Raw genomic sequence first — 20694 nt, 5'->3', positions numbered from 1 at the left:
CTATTAGAAATGACAAGGGGGATGGTTTCAGAAAAACTGGGAAGACTTACATAAAATGATGCAAAGTGAAGTGAGCAGAACCAGGAGAACATTTTACACAGTAACAGAAATATTATACCATGATCAACTGTGAATGACTTAACTATTCTCAGCCATGCAATAATCCCAGACAATTTCAAAGGATTTGTGATGAAAGATGCTATTCACTTCCAGTGAAAAAACTAATAAAGTTTGAATGCTGATCTAAGCATTTTTTTTACTTTATGTTTCTTGGAGGTTTTTTTTGTCTGCATTTTCTTTTGCGACATGATTAATATATAAATGTTTTGCATGACTACACATGTATAATCTATATAAAATTGCTTGCTTTCTTAAGAAGGTGGGGAGCAAGGAAGGAGAGAATTTGGAACTCAACATTTTAAAGAACTAAATGTTAAAAATTCTTTTTAACATGTAGTTGAGAAAAAAATTTTAATTAATTTAAAAAATCATTGGTAACTGGAGAGAGCAGTTTTGGTCGAATGATGAAGTCGCGTTAGGTTGTCCCGCCTCCAGAGGCTCACAAAGATATACAGTGTGTGAGGGTTTTGTTGATGTTGTTCAGACCTGTGAGTTCACTGGTATTGGAAACTCCTTCTACCAATACAGACTGGCAACTTCTCTGCAATTTATAAGCTCAAGTAGTTGTTGCGAGCAATGAGTTTAAATGACTTGCCTAATCAGCTTGTGTCAGAAGTGAGACTCGAGGGGCAGATAGATAGTGCAGTGAATAGAGCACCGGCCCTGGAGTCAGGAGACCTGAGTTCAAATCTAACCTCAGACACAATACTCCCTAGCTATGTGACTCTGGGCAAGTCACTTAACCCTGATTGCCTCACAAAAAAAAAGAAAGAAAGAAAGAAAGAAAGAAAGAAAGAAAGGAAGAAAGAAAGAAAGAAAGAAAGAAAGAAAGAAAAGAGAAAGAAAAACATTATAGGAGGGCAAGAGTGGAGATAATGATCATTATCACCTCACAAAATTAACAAAAAATCAATAGAATGGAAAATGAAACTAAGGAGTCTGTCAATCAGTCAATAAATATTAGGGACAGCTAAGTGGCACAGTGAATAGAGCACTGGTGCTGGAGTCAGGAGGACCTAAGTTCAAATCTGGCCTCAGACACTTGACACTTACTAGTTGTGTGACCCTGGGCAAGTCATTTAACCCCATAGCCTAGCAAAAACAAAACAAAACAAAAAAAAGAAGGGAGACTTGAATTCTGGTCCTCTCTAATATTAGGCCAATTCTCCATCAATTATATGATTCTACCTCTCACAAGGGATATGACATACAGTTGGCATTAGGTTTACCTCTAGATTCAAGACTAATTGCATTGTTCCCCAAATCAGATGGTTTTAGCAGAACATGACTACCTGAGCAAAGTATAATATACCCCCCCAAATGATCACTGTTAAAAAAATAAATCTAGAGAAACTCAAAGGAAAAAAATATCATTTATAACAATAAAAAAATGTATCAAATACTTGAGCTTCACTTTAACAAACCATGCACAAGACCTATTTAAAGATAACTATAAGGTATTTTCATTATATAAAAAAGGATTATTTAAATAATTTGAAGGATTTTTCATGTGCCTGACTAGTTTGATCCAATATTGTAAAAATATCAATACTACCCAAAACAGGTTTAATTCCATATAAAGTAAAATATGAATGGCCTATTTCACAGAATCAGATAAATTAGCATTGAGAGTTTTCCCATAGCCCCACTAGCATGTCATTTTCCTTTTGTTGTTGTTGTTGTTAATCATGATTCAGTTTAAAAAAGTAGGGAAAATTGTATCACAGCTGAATAAATGAGATCAAACATTTACACTGTACACTATATACATTCCAAGTGGATTCATTATCTTAGCCAGAGATAGAGAGGCAATCTGATGCAGTAGAATTTAATCCTGAAGTCAAGAAGCTTTGGTTCATATTTCCCTCTAATAGTATCAGCAGATTCACTTAATCTCTTTGAGTCTCTGTTTCATTATCTGTAAAATGGAGATAATAATGCATGTTGTACCTGCCTCACAGTGTTCTTGTGACCTAAATATAAATGTCGGCTATGATTCTATTTAAAGTATAAAGTTTATCAAAATAAAAAAATTATGGACAAGATAAAAATTCTTGTCTGTAAGTTAATATAGAAATTATTGGAGACAAAATTGATGGTCTTAATTATCTTTAAAAAAAATTTTTTTTTGCACAGCAAAGAATGTATCACAGAAATTTTGTAAAAGGAGTTTGAGGGGTGGGGTGGGGTGGAGCCAAGATGGTAGAAAAAAGGTGGGGACTTGCCTGAGTGCTCCCAAATTCCCCTCCAAACAACTTTAAATAATGCCTCAAAACAAATTCTGCAGCAGCAGAACCCACAAAAGGATGGGGTGAAACAATTTCCCAGTCCAAGACAACTTAGAAAGTCAGCAGGAAAGGTCTATTGCACTGGGGTGAACATACCAGCAACAGGCCATGGGTGTGTGTGTGTGTGTGTGTGTGTGTGTGTGTGTGTGTGTGACTGAATCAGCAGCAGCAGCTTCCAGAGCTCTCAGCCCACAGATGATAAGTGGCTCAGACACCTAGTCAAAAGGAGATTACAGAAGGCCCTTTGCTGGCACTGGGTGCAGGACTTTGTTGCATTGCCCATACTCAAATCCAGGTTTCAGTCCTGAGTTGCAGTCATAGCATGGGGAGGAATACCAGAACACCAAAACTTGCAGCCCCGAGGGAACAGGAATCCTGGTCACAGTTCCAAGGCAGACAAGAGTGCTTGCAGTCCTTCATAGACCGATGCACAGGCCAGGAGAGTAGTAAACTCACCTCTCGGATCATACTGCCTTGGAAGAAATGGAAACTTAGAAACCCCCAGAACCAGCTACGTAAAAAAAACCTAAAGCTTGGGACAATGTCCCCTCCATCCCAAGAGTAGAGCCCAACTTTAATATAAATTTAAAAGTCAAGTAATCAGAATGGAAAATGAATAAACAAAAAAAAAATTATTCTGACCGTAACAAGTTACTTTGGTGACAGGGAAGATCAAAACACAAGCTCAGAAGAGAACAATGTCTAAACTGCTACATTCAAAGCCTTAAAGAAAAAAAAATGAATTGGTCTCAGACCCAAAAAGAATTCCTGGAAAAGCTCAAAAAGGAGTTTAAAAATCAAATAAGAGAGGTAGAGGAAAAAGAGAAAAGAAATGAGAATGATGCAAAAAAACATGGGGAAAAAAAGACCCAACAGCTCGTTAAAAGTAGGCACAACAAAAATACTGAAGAAAAAACACCTTAAAAAATGTAATGGGCCAAATGGTAAAAGAGGCACAAAAACTCAGTAAAGAGAAGAACTCCATCAAAAGCAGACTTGGCCAAGTGGAAAAAGATATAAAAAATTCACTAAAGAGAACTCTTTAAAAATCAGAATTGGTCAAATGGAAAAAGATGTACAAAAATTCATTGAAGAAAAGAACTCCTTAAAAAGTAGAATTGGCCAAATGGAAAAGGAGATACAAAAGTTCACTGAAAAAAATCATTCCTGAAAAATTAGAACCAGAGGGGGGGTTAGGTGGCACAGTGGATAGAGCTCTGGCCTTGGAGTCAGGAGGACCTGAGTTCAAATCCAGCCTCAGACACTTGACACTTACTAGCTTTGTGACCCTGGTCAAGTCACTTAATCCTGATTGCCTCACCAAAAAAGCAAAAAAAAAATAGAATTGGTCAAGCGGAAGCTAATGACTCCATGAGACATCAAGGAGCAATAAAACAAAATCAAAAGAATGAAAAAATAGAAGAAAATGTAAAGGATCTCACTTAAAAAACAACTGAATTGGAAAACCGATTCAGGACAGATAATTTCAGAATTATTGGATTATCTGAAAGCTATGATTTAAAAAAAGGAGCCTAGACACCGTCTTTAAAAATTATCAAGGAAAACTGCCTTGATATCCTAGAACCACAGAATATAATAGACATTGAAAGAAATCCACCTATTACCTCCTTCCCAAAACAAAAACTTCCAGGGATATTATAGCTGAATTACAGAGCTCCTAGGTCAAAGAAAAAATATTTCAAGTAGCCAGAAAAAAAACCAATTCAAATACTGTCAAGCCACAGTAAGAATAGCACAAAATTTAACAGTTTCTACATTAAGGGATTGAAGGGCTTGGAATATGATACTCCAGAGGGCAAAGGAACTAAGATCACAACCAAGAATCATCTACTTAGAAAAACAGTATAATCCTTTAGGGTGAAAAATGGATGTTTAATGAAATAGAGGACTTTCAAGAATTCCTGATGAAAAGACCAGAGCTGAATAGCAAATTTGATTTTCAAATACAAGATAGGCTCAAGAGAAGCATAAAAAGGCCAACAGGAAAGAGAAATCATAAGGGATTCAATAAGATTTACATTCCTACATGGGAAAATGATAGTTGTAACTCCTAAGAACTTTCTTATTAGTAGGATAGTTACAAGGACTATGCATAGAGAGAGGGCACGAATGTGAGTTTAATATAATGGGATGATTATCTTTAACAAAAAACTAAGGGGTGAGAAAGAAGAATGTATTGGGAGAAGAGGGGAGAAGTAGAATGGTAAAGTATCTCACATAAAAGAGGTATGAAAGAGCTTTTAAAGTGGAGAGGAAGATGGGAGAGGTGGTGGAGAGGTAGTGTGTAAACCTTACTCTTATTGGAATTGGCTCATAGAGGGAATTACATACACACTCAATTGGATAAAGAAATCTATCTTACCCTACAGGAAAGTAGGAGGGGAACAGCATTAAGAGAAGGGGGACTGATATAAAGGAGCATGGATTGGGAGAGGCAGTAGTCAGAAGCAAAACACTTTTGAGGATGGACAGGATAAAAGGAGAGAGATAGCAGGATAAACCTAGGGGAAAATAGGATGGAAGGAAATACACAGCAATCATAACTAAAAAAAATTACAGGAAGTTTCTCTGATAAAGTCCTCATTTCTAAAATATATCAAGAACTGAGTCAAATTTATAGAAATAAGCCATTCCTCAGTTGATAAATGGTCAAAGGATATAAACAGGCAATTTTCAGACAATGTAATCAAAGCTATCTATAGTTGTACAACAAAATGCTCTAAATCACTGTTGGTTAGAGAAATCCAAATTCAAATAATTATGAATATAATTACCCCCATCAGATTGGCTAATATGACAGAAAAGGAAAATAATGAATGTTAGAGGGGGTGTGGAAAAATTGACACACCAATGCATTGTTGTTGGAGTTGGGAACTGATTCAACCATTCTATAGAGCAATTTGGAACTATGCCGAAAGGGCTATAAAACTATGCATATCCTTTAAGCAAGTAATACCACTGCTAAATCTGTATCCCAAAATGATTTTTTAAAAAAAGGAAAAGAACCTATATGTACAAAAACATAGCTGCTCTTTTAGTGGAGGAAAAGAACTGGATATTGAGGTGATGCCTATCAATTGGGGGATGGCTGAATAAACTATGGTATGTGATTGTGATGGAATACTATTGTGGTATAAGAAATGATGAGCAGGCAGACTTCAAAATAAAAAAACCCTGGAAAGACTTACATGAACTAATGCAAAATAAATTAGCAGAACCAGGAGTACCCTGTACTTCAATAACAGCAATATTTTATTGTGATCATCTGTAAATGACTTAACTATTCTCAGCAATACAATGATCCAAGACAATTCTCAGGGACTTATGATGGAAAAAACTTATCCATCTTCAGAGGAAGAACTGATAGAGTCTGAATGCAGATTGAAGCATATGCTTTTTAACCTTTTTTCTTTTTTTGGTCTGTATTTTCTTTCACAGCATCACTAATATGGAAATGTTTTGCATGACTGCACATGAATAACTTATATAAAATTGCTTGCCTTCTCAATGAATGGGGAGGGGAGGAAAATAGAGAATTTAGAACTTAAAATTTTTAAAAAATGAATGTTAAAAATTATTTTGATATATAATTGGGTAAAATACAATAATTTAAATTAAAAAATAATTGGAACTTAGAGAAAAATCATAGTGGTACATATGCTAAAACATGACATCCAAAATAAGGAATCAAAAAGATATGAGAACAATGCCCCTTACCTAATAGGTACAAGGTAAAAATATATGAATTGACACCTTTCAATAATCATCTAAAATGTTCACACTTTTCAACAATCAGAGAAATTTAAATCAAAACCACTCTGAGACACAAGCTTATGCCCATCAAATTGGCAAAGACACTTAAGAAGGATAAAAAATTACTTTCTAGTGGGGCTATGACAAAACAATCACATTTTTACCCTGCTGCCAGAGCTGTAAATTGATGAAATTTATAAGTTACACACATGCCTATAAGCATTTACTCAGTAAGCTCACTAATAGGATATCTCACTAACATCCTTAGCATGTTATTAAGAAAGTTTTTACAGAATAACTCTAACAGAAATGCCTGCTTTAAATATATAATGAATCACAAAACTGATCATGATTTTTTTGACCCAACTATTTCCAGGTTAAGCCTTTTTGCCAAAAATATCATTAAAAGGAAACTTATTTATATAAACATATTATTGGCTAACAAAAAACTTGTAATAGCAAAGAAAACAGCTGGTAATGATCTATATGCCTATTAGATATTGGCTGAATAAATTATTGTGTATTAATGTAATGAAATAGTTTTTAAATCTACAAATATAAAGCATAAGAAGAACCATAGAAAGACAGCGGCAAGACCCTTGTCTCTGGAGTCAGAGTCCATGGCTTCAGTCTAGCTTTGCTTTGAGATCTGCTACTTCTGTGGTTTTGGGTAAATCACCTTAACTTCTCCAGTCTGTTTCGTCATCTATGAAATGACAGGCTTGATCCAGTGGTCCCTTCTGCCCTTCTGATCTTGGGATCCCAGAGTGATACAAAGCATGATCACCAGAAAAAGAACTGTACTGAAGTGGGTGGTGTGTATATTCTTACTAAGGTGGAAGGGTGGATGGGTGGATAGATGAAGAGAGAGAGAGAGAGAAGAGAAGAGAGAGAGAGAGAGAGAGAGAGAGAGAGGGAGAGAGAAGAGAGAGAGGGAGAGAGAAGAGAGAGAAAAAGAGAGAGAGAGAGAGAGAGAGAGAGAGAGAGAGAGAGAGAGAATGAATAAGAACAAGGTCAAGGGCAGCAAAACTTCTGATGATTGGAAAAGAACAGAAAGATACATCAGTTTGTTTATTCCATTTGATTCTATTTTGTCAAATGTTAAGGTTTTTGTGAAATACTGTTTTGCTTATGTTGCATTTTAAAAGTATTTCTTTGCTGATTGCTGTTAAGTTTATAATAAAAAAATTTTAAACATTTAAAAAGCAGTGGTGACAACTTTCTGCCAGTTAAAACACACTTTTTTTTTCATCTGTCATTTTTTGCAGTTTAGATATGTGAAGGTAGAACCTCATTCTGTTGAATACTATAATATCTAGTTTGATCGATATAATTAGACTATTTCCATGTTCCCTGAGGCAAAACAGATGCCCAGCTATGCTGGGAAAACTAACTTTGTGTTACTTTGAGAACCACCACATCAGCAGACCACATCCTGGGCCATCACCAGTTTTCTTGATGCTGGACTCTGTTGACTCTAGAGGAGAAAGTGAGGCTGATGACTTTCTGCAGTTCAGCCTCACTGAAATGATTCATACACAAGTCAAGACATCCCCCTTGTGATATCATTGGTCCTCTCCAAGGCTGAAGGATGAGCCACCACCATCATAACAAAAAGATTTAAAAACCCAAAAATTTAACCCCCCAAAAATTAATAGCTTATTTTTAAATTAGAAAAAGCTAAAAACAACTCACATATCCTTTGATAGTGGAATGACTGAATAAGTCGTGGTATATCAATTTGATCAAATATTATTTTACCATAAGAAATTTTAAAAGATAGATGTAATGTGATGCAAAGTGAAGAAAACAGTAAAAACAATTACGACTATGTGTGAAAAATAACAAAATTTAGGAAAAGTACACAGAAGAAAAAGAGATTAAAAGAGAATATGGAAGTAAAAAACACCCACTTGTTACTATTTTGTTAAAGATAATAAATATATATTTAAAATAAGTTGAAAATAGGTTAGAGTTTATTGTTTTATGGATAACTCAATTTATACATTTGATCTGTATGTTTCTGTTAATGGTTACTAAGTTTGTAATACAAAACTTCTTTAAAATGAGTTCATAGACTTGAATACCTATATTTGTCAATGAAAGTTAAAATAAAATGGTTATTTTCAAAAAATAAAATTGGGGGGTCTTGTGGGGAATTTTTACACATTGATAAAATTTCCTATGCACCGTATCTTACTTGGAAAGACCTTATTGACTTCAGTGTCATGAAGAGCCCTAATCTCTTCTTCTGTTCCTCTGCTGAACTGGACCAATTCCCAACATGTTCCAGAAAAAGAGTGCCTCAGTGAGGCCAATGTGAGCTCTTATATTCAGTTACCAGTGTAGGAGCAAATGTTTGAGGGATAATAAGGGAAACACAGGTGTGTTAGCTGACCCCTGGGACATGACTCCCTCTGAGTGTCATTAAAGGCAAACATGAAATAATTGCCCTATCTTCACCTTCACCCTGTTGGGCCTAACACTCTAGTGGCAATCGGGTTACACCCAAATAATTTAATGATTTTTTCCAGAATTTTGGCTATGTTGAAGATGATGAAATCTGAGTGAAGACAGATGACCAAATCTCTGCTAGACTAAGTTGTATTATTTAGATATGGCAAAAATAGGATTAAAAATCAGCTAGGTTATATGAGAGCATAACAAAATAGTATTAAATAAATATTTCACATTATATGCTTATACATTCCAAGTATATCAATTATCTAACTATAGATGGAAAAAATATAAATAGAATAAATAAAAATGCTCATGACAGATTTTTTTTAAAATGGTCAAAAAAAATGCCCTGGAAACAATTCATATATCCAGTGATTCTCAGATTGCTGAAATTCTTAAATTACTGAGGTAGGTCGTGCAGTGGATAGAGTGTTGGCCCTGGAATTAGAAAGTCCTGAGTTCAAATATGGCCTCATACACTTACTAGCTGTGTGACCCTGGGCAAGTCACTTAACCCCTGTTTGCCTCAGTTTTCCCACCTGTAAAATGAGAATAATAATAGCATCTAACTCCCAGGTTTGTTGTGAGGATCATATGGAATAAAAATTATAAAGCACTTAGCCCAGTGCCTGGTAAATGGTTGATTGGTGGTTGTTATACTTCGTATTCAAAGAGGACCACAATGACATCACTATGTAGGGATCAGTGTTCAGTGTATCTGACTGTAGCTGATCATATGAATACAAACTTGGAATACAGGTTGGGCACAAATAGTCCATGTGAACATTTGGAGTAGAAATGTCTCTAAATTTGCACATCTCACATTTCTTTTGAGCTACTGCAATTCTGTTTTGCTCATAGACCACAACGCCATCTTTGATGTGGGTATGCCATTATATGGTGGTCCTGTGGCAGTGTCTCCCACGTCTCAAAATCTATTCCACAGTTCTTCAGAGACCTTGAGAGTGTCCTTGTATCACTTCTTCTGACATGTGTGTGAAGACTTGCTTAGTGTAAGTTCTCTGTAAAATAGCCTTTTAGACAAACATATGTTTGGCATTTGAACAATGCAGCCAGCCCATCAGTGTTGTGTTCTCTACAGTAGAGTTTGAATGCTTGGCAGTTCAGCTGGAGAAAGGAACTCAGTGTTCAGTACCTTATCTTGCCAGGTGACCTTCAGAAGCTTCTCAAGACAATCCAAATGGGATCCAAATGGATCCCAATTCCAAAATTTAGAAAAATCTGAAACAAAAATCTACCATAGGAGTGTGTGAAAGAAAGCCTTTGTTATGCTCCTCATGAGAAGCGGGCACTCCGCACCCTAGTGGCATGTGTGCCCCCATACCAAAGAAGAGTCAACTTTTGAATGGTTAGTAAAATCCATATTCCTCTCAGCTCATTTGGGTTACACTCTTCCAGAACCACCCATCCCATGTTACTCCATGTTACTCCTTGTCATGTTCATCCCTCCCAGATCACATGTCACTTGTTCAAAAATGGTGGCTATCTCCTGCCCTCGGAGTGTGTCAGTTAATATTCAATAAGCTTATTAAGCAAGCCCAGTGGAGAAAAGTCCTTGACCCTGGCCTGCTGCAACAGGTTTAGTCTCTAGGGCTCCTTCTTAAGGAAGTAGTCATTTTACAGAATGTTTGGGACACTTTCTGATTGGTTGAAGGACTATCCTCAAGATCTTGGAAGTCCTCAGAATTCCCATGTTCTGCTGTGGAAGCCTAACTTCTAAATCTTTTCCCACAGTTCCATTTCCTGGCATGGTGCTGGTGTCTGATTTCACAGGCATACAACAATGAAGTCTGTAGTCCTTGAGTTTAGTAGGCAGTTTAACACCTCTTTTGTCCCACACTTTCCTTTAGAGCTTCCCCAACACTGAGCTAGCTCTGGCAACGCATGTGTCAACTTCATCATCTATGTGTATATCCCTGGAAAGTACGCTGCCATGCTAAGTTAACTTCTCCACAGCATTTCAAAATTTCTCCATTTATTGTTACCAGTGGTTCCATATATGGATGGTATGGTGCTGGCTTGCAGAGAACCCTTGCTTTCTTGGTGTTGTCAGGCCAAAATTAGCTCAAGTGGCAGAGAATCAAGCCATACTCTGCTGCATCTCAGCTCAGAGGCTTCACTGAGTGTGTAATCATCTGCAAGCAAAAAGCTGTGTGCAAATCTACCTCCACTTTAGTTTTGGTTTGCAGCCTGTTCATGTTAAATAATTAGCCATCATGGGATGATTTTGATGCTGTTTTTGTCCTAATTGAAAGCGTCTGACAACGTCTCTGAAAACATCCTGCTAAAAAGCATGGAAGAAAGCCCACAGCCCTGCTTCACTCCATTAATGACTGGGAAAGCAAAAAGCATCCATTATCCAGAGCCCATGCAAGCATGCCATCACGAAACTGGTATACAACACTGATGAACTTCTGAGTGACCAAAATTGTTTGTTTGTTTGTTTTTTGGTGAGGCAATCAGGGTTAAGTGACTTGTCCAGGGTTACACAGCAAGTTAGTATCATGTGTCTGAGGCCAGATTTGAACTGAGGTCCTCCTGACTCCAGGGCCAGTGCTCTATCCACTGCACCACCCAGCTGCCCCTGAGCAACCAAATTTTGCCATGATCTTCCACAAGTCCTCAATATTGACTGACAGTATTAAAGGCTTTGGTCAGATTAATGAATGCTGTAGACAAACCTTTGTCCTGCTCTTGGAATTTTTCCTGGACTTGTTGGGCAGCAGACACCCCTTTCTGAAGCCACACTGGCTCTTGGGTAAATGACCATCTTTCAGGTGAAAAATTAGCCTATTAAGGAAGACTCTAACAATAATCTTGCTAGTAATGAGCAAGAGAGAGACCTTCCCACCCCACCCCCCACCTCCCTGTAATTGTTGTAGGACAACCTATTTCCTTTTCCTTTATAGAATTGGACAATGGAGGCATCCTTGAATTCCTGAGGGATAACCTCTTCCAAAGATTTCAGTCAGCTTTTGTATGAGCAGTGGACTCCCTGCCTTGTAAATCTCTGCTAGAATAGAATTAGCACCAGGCGCTTTTTAATATGAGAGAAGTCTGATGACATTCAAAACTTCTTCTTCAGTTAGAAGTTTGGCTAGAGAGGTATTGACTTCAACCTGAGGTATACAGTCATTGGCTCAGAGTTAGTTGAGGATAGTCTGTTAAGAACACTGTAAAAATGTTCAGCCCCTCTCTCCAGGTTCATATTCTTATCACTGATTAATATGACTCCATCAGCACTGGGTAGTTGAGGAGCACTATAGGTCTTTGGTCTACAAATATCCTTCAGGGCATCATAAAAGCACTTTGAATTGTTACTATCAGCATAAAACTGAATTTTGTCTGCCTTCTTACTGAGCCAAGCAAGAATCCTGCGTCTCTAAGTTTTGCTTGCACTTACTTTTGATGGAGTTCAACACTGCCTTCTTAGAGACAGACACTGCTAGCAAACCCTGTGGAGTTCTTGTTTTTTGTTTAGCAGTTTCTGAATTTCCACATCATTTTTGCCAAACTAATCTTGACTTTTGCAAGCCTTCTGGACCATATTAGTAAATGCAGTGCTGTACACCAAATCTTTGAAAGCTGCCCACTCCTTTTCTGCTCCTCTGTTGTCAACCATGTGTTGGCTCAGCTTTCCCCCCAAATTAGCAACACACTGTTCACAAATAGAGAAGTGCTCTAATCTGCTGACATGAAGTTTTATGGTAGTCATCTTGCCTTGGGGTTGCCACTTTTGTTGAATCAGAATTTTTATCCTGGAGAAGATAAGTCTATGATTAGTCCAGCACTCCATGCCACACATCAGATTGCTTCAGCTATCTCTGGTACGCAGTGAGCACTATATAAATGTTAGCCATTATTATTACTATTATTGTAAATGGTGACATAACACTTTGAAGAAATTCTATAAGAAAAGTCTTACCATATGAAATTGAAACAGATAGATGAACTCAACACCAACCTAATGGGCTGGACCTATGTTCATTGTTATATAGGTATGATTATTCAATTCCCTATTCTTGGTGTGTGATTTTAAAATGTACACATGTATGAATGCATGCACTCATGCATGTACATATGTATATATACAAGCATTTACTATCTTTTCCTCCCACTGCTTTACATACATTGGACAATTTAAAAAATATGCATAACAAATATGCATAGTCCAGAAAAACAAATTCTTCCCGCATTGACTATTTAAAAGTGTAAGTCCATGCATTTTAACTTCATCATCTCTCTGTCAGGAGGTGGTTGGTGTGTTTTGTCTTTAGTCCTCTGTCATTATATTGATCATTGTATTGATCAGAGTTCTAAAGTCTTTCAAAGTTGCTTTTCTCTATGATGTTGTTGTCCTCTAAAATTATTCTCCTAGTTCTGCTCACTTGACTCTGCATCAGTTCAGAGATCTCAGTTCTTCTAAAATTAGCTATTTCATAATTTCTTATGTACAATAATATTTCTTTACATTCATATGCAATCATTTGTCTAATCATAACCCAATTGATGGGTACTCTCTTAGTTTCAAGTTTGGGGCTACTACAAAAAGAACACACATACATATTCATGTATATACATACTTATGTACACAGTGTATATGGAATGTTTATATATGTATGCATATACATACGTGTGTGTGTATATATATATGTATGTGTGTATATATATGTATGTGTGTGTATATATATGTATGTGTGTATATATATATGTATATATATGTATATATATATATGTATGTATGAGTGTGTGTGATTTTTTTTTACAAATAAGTCCTTTTTTTGGCCTTTGCTCTCTTTGGGATTTAGGCTTAATAGTGCTATAAATGCATGAAAGGGTGTGCATAGTTCAGTAACTCTGGGAACATAGTTCCAAGAGTGTTTCCAGAATGTATGGCTGCACCAATTAGTATTTTTACCAACACTGTTTTCCCACAGCATCTCCAACATTTGTTTTAACTCCTTTGTCATTTTTGCCAGGCTGATGAGTATGAGGTAGAGCCCAAAAGTTATTTTAATTTGTATTTCTCTAATTATTAGTTATGTGGAGCATTTTATGTGGATAATGATATCTTAGATTTTTCACTCTGAAAACTGCTTGTTCTTATACTTTGACCATTTATCTTTTGAGAAAGTCTTATAAATTTGAATTAATTACTTATATACATTGGATATGAGACCTTTATCAGATAATCTTGCTATAAAGATTTTTTTCCCACTTACATATTTCTTTCTACTTTTGACTTCATTCAATTTATTTGTGCAAAACATTTAAATTTTATATGATTGAAATGGTCTATTTTAACATCTCCATTCTTCTCTATCACTTGTTTAGTCATGAGCTCTTCTTTTATTCATCAATCTAAAGGATAGTTTCTTCCTTGTTCCTTTAATTTGGTTATAATGTCAACTTTTATGTCAAAATCATGAATACATTTGGAATTTATCTTGGTATAAGGTGTGAGGTACCAGTCTAAATCCAATTTCTGCCAAACTCTTTTCTAGTTTTCTCAAGTTGTCATCAAATCGTGCATTCTTCTCTGAATAATTGGGGTCTTTGCATTTATTGAATACTAAGCTACCATACTGGTTTGCTTCTGTGTGCTATGTACCTAATCTGTTCCACTGATTACATATAATACAATAGTATCAATAGATATAATCCATGTTTAAGCCACTGCTAAATTGTTTTTAATGATTACCACTTTATAGTATGTTTTGAAATCTGGGACTGATAGACCCCCTTCTTTCTCACATTTTTTTTTGCTACTTTTAAGATTCTTGAGTTTTTATTCCTCCATATGAATTTCATTGTTATTTTTTCTAGCACTTTAAATAATCCTTTGGTAGTCTGATTGGTATGATACTGAATAAATAAAATAATTTAGGGAGTATTGCCATTTGTGTCATATTGGCTCAACCTACTCATGACCAATCAACACTTCTTCAATTATTTAGGCCTATTTATTTCTGAAGAGAATGTTTTATAGGCAGAGTCATACAGTTCCTGAATATGTCTTGATAGACTCCTAAATATTTTATATCTTCTGTACTTCCTTTCCACCTCTTCCTGCTAGGCTTTGTTGGTAAGATACAGGACGAATGATGATTTATGTGGACTTACTTAGTATCCTTCAACTTTGCTGACTTAATTGTTTCAATTAATTATTTAGTTGACTTCAGTGTTTTCTAAATAAATTATCATTTCCTCTGCAAAAAAAAATACTTTTTTCTCTGTCTTTATGTTTATTCCCTTGATTAATCTGTCTTGTCTTGTAAGAGCTAGTACTTGTAGTATTGTGTTAAAGAGCAGTGGTGGTAATAGGCATCCTTACTTTACTCCTGAGCTTATTGGAAAGTACTGTAGTTTTCCTTTATTACATGTTTGTTCTTGATTTTAAATAGATAGTATTTATTACATTAAAGAAGGGTTCATTTATTCCTATGCTTTCTAGTGATTTTTTAATTAATTTATTTATTTTCAGTTTTCAACATTCATTTCCATAAGATTTTGAGTTCCAAATTTTCTCCCCCTTCCTCCACTCCCCCTGCCCCAAGATGGCGTGCAATCTGATATAGGCTCTACATATACATTCATGTTAAACATATTTTAACATTAGTCATGTTGTAAAGAAGAATTAGAACCAATGGGAGGAACCATGAGGAAGAAGAAACAAACAAAAAAAAGAGAGCAAACAGTATGCTTCCATCTGTATTCAGACTCTATAGCTTTTTCTCTGGATATGAATAGCATTTTCCATCATGAGTCTTTTAGAATTGTCTTAAATCACTGCTTTGCTCAGAAGAGCTAAGTCTATCAAAGTTAGTTATCACACAATGTTACTGTTACTGTGTGCAGTGTTTTCCTGGTTCTGCTCACTTCACTCAGCATCAGTTCATGTAAGTCTTTCCAGGTTTTTCTGAAGTCCACCTGCTCATCATTTCTTATGGAACAATAGCATTCCATTACATTCATATGCCACAGCTTGTTCAGCCCCAATTGATGGGCATCCCCTCAATTTCCAATTCTTTGCCACCACAGAAAGAGCTGCTATAAATATTTTTGTATATGTGGGTTCTCTACCATTTTTATGATTTCTTTGGGATACAAACCTAGTAGTGGTATTGCTGGGTCAAAGGGCATGCACATTTTTATAACCCTTTGGGCATAGTTCCAAATTGCTCTCCAGAATGGTTGGATCAGTTCATAACTCCACCAACAATGCATTAGTGTTCCAACTTTCCCTCATCTTCTCCAATATTTATCATTTTCCTGTTTCATCATGTTAGCCAATCTGATAGGTGTGAAGTGGTACCTCAGAGTTGTTTTAATCTGCATTTCTCTAATCAATAGTGATTTAGAGCATTTTTTCATACGATTATGGATAGCTTTAATTTCTTCATCTGAAAACTGCCTGTTCATATCCTTTGACCATTTATCAATTGGGGAATGACTTGTATTCTTATAGATTTGATTCAGTTCTCTATATATTTTAGAAATGAAGCCTTTATCAGAGACACTGGTTATAAGAATCATTCCCTAGCTTTCTGCCTCAATCTTGGTTGCATTGGCTTTGTTTGTACAAAAACTTCTTAATTTAATGTAATCAAAATTATCCATTTTGCATTTCATAATGTTCTCTATCTCTTGTTTGTTCCTCCACTACTCTATTTCTTAGCTAGTACCAAGTAGTTTTCATGATTGCTGCTTTATAATACAATTTAAGAACTGGTACAGCTAGGCAACCTGCCCTTGCATTTCTTTTCATTAATTCCCTTGATATTTTGGATATTTTGCTCTTCCATATGAATCTTGTTATTGTTTTTTCTAGCTCTATAAAATAATTTTTTGGTAGTTTGATTGGTATGGCACTGAAGAAGTAAATTAATTTAGGTCGAATTGTCATTTTTACTATATTAGCTTGGTCTACTCATGAGAAACTGATGTTTTTCCAATTATTTAGATCTGACTTTATTTATATGGAAAGTGGTTTGTAATTGTGTTCATATAGTTCCTGGGTTTATCATGGCAGGTAGATTTCCAGATATTTTATAATATCTATAGTAACTTTAAATGGAATTTCTCTTTCTATCTCTTGCTGTTGGGCTTTGTTAGTAATATATACAAATGCTATGTGGGTTTATTTTATATCCTGTAATTTTGCTAAAATTGTTAATTATTTCCAGTAGTTTTTACTTGATTCTCTAGGATTCTCTAAGTATACCATCATATAGCTTTATTTCCTCTTTGTCTACTCTGATTCCTCCCATTTCTTTTTCTTCTCTTATTGCTAAAGCTAACATTTCTAGTACAATATTGAATAACAGTTTTGATAATGGACATCCTTGTTTCACCCCCGATCTTATTGGAAATGCTTCTAGCTTATTCTTATTATATATAATGCTTGCTGACAGTTTTAGATAGATGCTACTTATCATTTTAAGGAACACTCCATTTATTCCTATGCTCTCTAGTGTTTTTAATAGGAATGGGTGTTGTATTTTTTCAAAAGCTTTTTCTGCATCTATTGAGAAAATCATATGATTTCTGTTAGTTTTGTTGCGCTGATACTTTTCCTAATATTGAACCAGACTTGCATTCCTGGTGTAACTCTCACCTGGTCCTAGTGTGTTATCCTCGTGATAAGTTGCTGTAATCTCTTTGCTAATATTTTATTTAAACATTTTGCATCTATTTTCATTAGGGAAATTGGTCTATAATTTTCCTTCTTTGTTTTAGCTCTTCCCTGTTTAGGTATCAGCACCATATTTGTATCATAAAAGGAATTTGGTAGGACTCCTCTATTTTTTCCTTCACTCTCTCTCTCTCTCTCTCTCTCTCTCTCTCTCTCTCTCTTTCCAGAAAATATGGGATCTAATTGGCTCCTGACACTTAAGAAGTTATAGTTGGAAAGTAGCTGCTGCACATACGTTTGGCTTCTATAACTAATTCTATCCTTGGAATTTTAAGTTGAGGACCTCCTGGAAGGCCATTTCTTATTCAAAGAGGCTCAGGAGAGACATATACATTGCTTTTGATTTTTTATCCCCAACTCAATTTTGCTAGGGAATTTTTTTTTTATTTAAAAATTTTTTTTACATTCTAATCTATACATTTTTAATTCCAAGTTGTCTCACTCTCTCCTTCCCATATTAGAAAAGGCCAACATTTATACTCACACATAGATAGATTTGATAGATAGATAGCTAGATAAGAAATATATAGAACTATAAAATACACACATCCATATGTCAGTTCTTTCTCTGGAAGTAGATAGCATTTTCCTTCATAAATCCTTTCCAGTTGATTTGAATGATCATACTACTCAAAATAGCTTAGTCATTCACAATTATTCTTACAACAATATTGCTGTTACATTTACGATGTTTTCATGGTTTTGTTCATTTTATTCCACATTATTTCATGCAAGTCTTCATGTTTTTCTAATATCAAACTACTCATCATATTTTACCATACAGTAATATTCCATCACAATCATATGGCACAACTTATTCAGCCATTCCTCAACTGAGTTCTTTGCTACCATAAAAAGAGCTTCTATAAATATTTTATAACATATAGCTTCTTTTCCTTTTTCCCTGATCATCATGGGAAATAGACTTAGTAGTGGTATTGCTGGGTCAAAGGATATACATGTTTTATACCTCTTTGAGCATAATTCCAAATTTCTTACCAAAACAGTTGGATCAGTTCACAATTCCACCAGCAGTATATTAGTGTCCCAATTTTCCCATACTCCCTCCAAAATTCATCATTTCCCTCTTCTGTCATTTTAGCCAATATGATAGATGTGGGATGTTTTAATTTGCATTTCTCTAATCAATAATGATTTAGAGCATTTTTTCATGTAACTATGCGTAGCTTTCATTTCTTCTTCCAAAAACTGCCTATTTATATCCTTTGACCATCTATCAATTGGGGAATGACTCATATTCTTATAAATTTGACTCAGTTATCTAAATATTTGAGATATGAGCCTTTATCCAAGAAACTGGCTATAAAATTCCCCTCCCCCCCAACTCTTCCCAATGCTTTCCTTCTAAACTTGGCTATATTGGTTTTATTTGTGTAAAACTCTTTCATTTAATGTAACCAAAATTACCCATTTTCTATCCCATGATGCTTTCTTTCTCTTATTTATTCATAAATTTTTCTCATTCATAAATCTGAGAGGTAATATGTCCCATGGTCTTCCAATTTACTTATGATATCTCCTTTTATGTCTAAGACATGTATCCATTTTGGCTTTGTCTTGGTAAATGGTGTAAGATGTTGGTCTATATCTAGTTTCTGCCAAACTGCTTTCTAAGTGGCAAAACTGCAGGCTTCCATTTGGTCTGGGATTTCCACCCCCCAGTTATTTCTCTGCAGGCATGAAATGAAACCCTATTTTGTGCCTGAGGTCTCAGTCACACATCTGCTGTTGCAAGCTTCTGAATTTCCTTCTTTATTGTGCCCAGAGCCTCCGTATCTGATAACGCCACTCCCTTTCACAAATTTCCTCAGTCTGCTGTGGATCTGTGACTTGGAATTGAGTAGTGGGCAACAAAACTGCCAGTTTGCACCTATGTGGTTCTGAGACCTTCTCTTGCTTTGCTGAACAGTTTCTTCCTGGGTGCTGGAGTGCTCTATGGCATGCTTATGGTCCAACTCGATCACCAGTGTTCACAAACCTCCCTGTCTTTCTCCCTAGGCTGAGCTGGGCTAGACAAATTATTGCAACTTTTTCTATATTTCCACATCAGAATTTGATCCGGTGCATCTGCTAGATCTGTTTAAAGGAGTTTGTGGAGGGGAGCTCACTGCACTGTTTCCCATCACTCCACTATCTTGGCTCCTTATTATTATTATCATCATCATAATTATCACATCTGAAGTGTAGAGATTCATACAGGTTCAAAATGATGGGCTGATACTTCCTTTTTTTTTCTATTTAAGGCAATTGGGGTTAAGTGACTTGCCCAGGGTCACACAGCTAGTGTCAAGTGTTTGGTCTGAGGCTGGATTTGAACTCAGGTCCTCCTGACTTCAGGGCCAGTGCTCTATCCACTGCACCACCTAGCTGCCCCACGAGGTTCCTTTTTTTTTCCTTTTTTTTTTTTTAGGCAATTGGGGTTAAGTAACTTGTCCAGGGTCACACAGCTAGTAAGTGTCAAGTGTTTGGTCTGAGGTCACATTTGAACTCAAGTCCTCCTGACTTCAGGGCTAGTGCTCTATCCACCACGCCACCTAGCTGACCCGGGCTGATACTTCTTGTCAGAGAAGGGATTGACTCAAGGTGGAAACAACACAAGCATTTTCAGAAGTGGCCAATTTGAGGAATTTGTTTTGCTTGACTGTGCGTATTTACTACAAGGGGTTTGTTTTTTTTTTCTTCTTCCAATGGTAGTAATAAAGGCTATCAATAGGATCGAAGACCCAGATGAGAATGCTCTAGAATATCATTCCTAGGCTACATTCCTAACTTTTCATAAACTTTCCTCTGCTATAGAAACCTCTTCACCCTAGAAGCTCACTCCATCCCTGGAATTCAAACATTGGGAGTACCCTTGGCTCCTGCAGATTTTCCCTCTCATTAGCTCCCAGAATCTCCACTTTAAGGAAAAGACTCAAGCGAGCCATGTCTTTATTCCACTCCAGCCTGCACTTCTAATTCTGCAAACTTTCTTTGTGATACCCCACCAGAGAAACCCTTCATTCTTCCTTCTTCTTCCCAGCTTTTCAGATTCCTTTTATGTGTTATCCTCCCCCATTAGAATATAAACTCCTTGAGAAAAGGGGTTATCTTTCTTTCTGTCTGTATTTATATTCCCAGTATTTAGCAGAGTGCCTGGCACCTAGGAAGTCCTTAATTGAATTTAAAAAGAAAATCAAGTCATAATTAATAAATATTTGAAATTTCATAAACAATCTTTTTCTTTCTGTTCTACTTTCTATGAGGAAATGCCCATTTTATTTGGTATTTGTTAAGGTCAGAATAAATATAATTTTTAAATGAAAAGGTGGAACT

Source organism: Phascolarctos cinereus, unplaced genomic scaffold (assembly GCF_003287225.1).
Source record: "Phascolarctos cinereus isolate Bilbo 61053 unplaced genomic scaffold, phaCin_HiC Scaffold_4;HRSCAF=312, whole genome shotgun sequence".
NCBI classification, from domain to species: Eukaryota; Metazoa; Chordata; class Mammalia; order Diprotodontia; family Phascolarctidae; genus Phascolarctos; species Phascolarctos cinereus.
Note: the sequence above shows the minus strand (reverse complement) of the source record.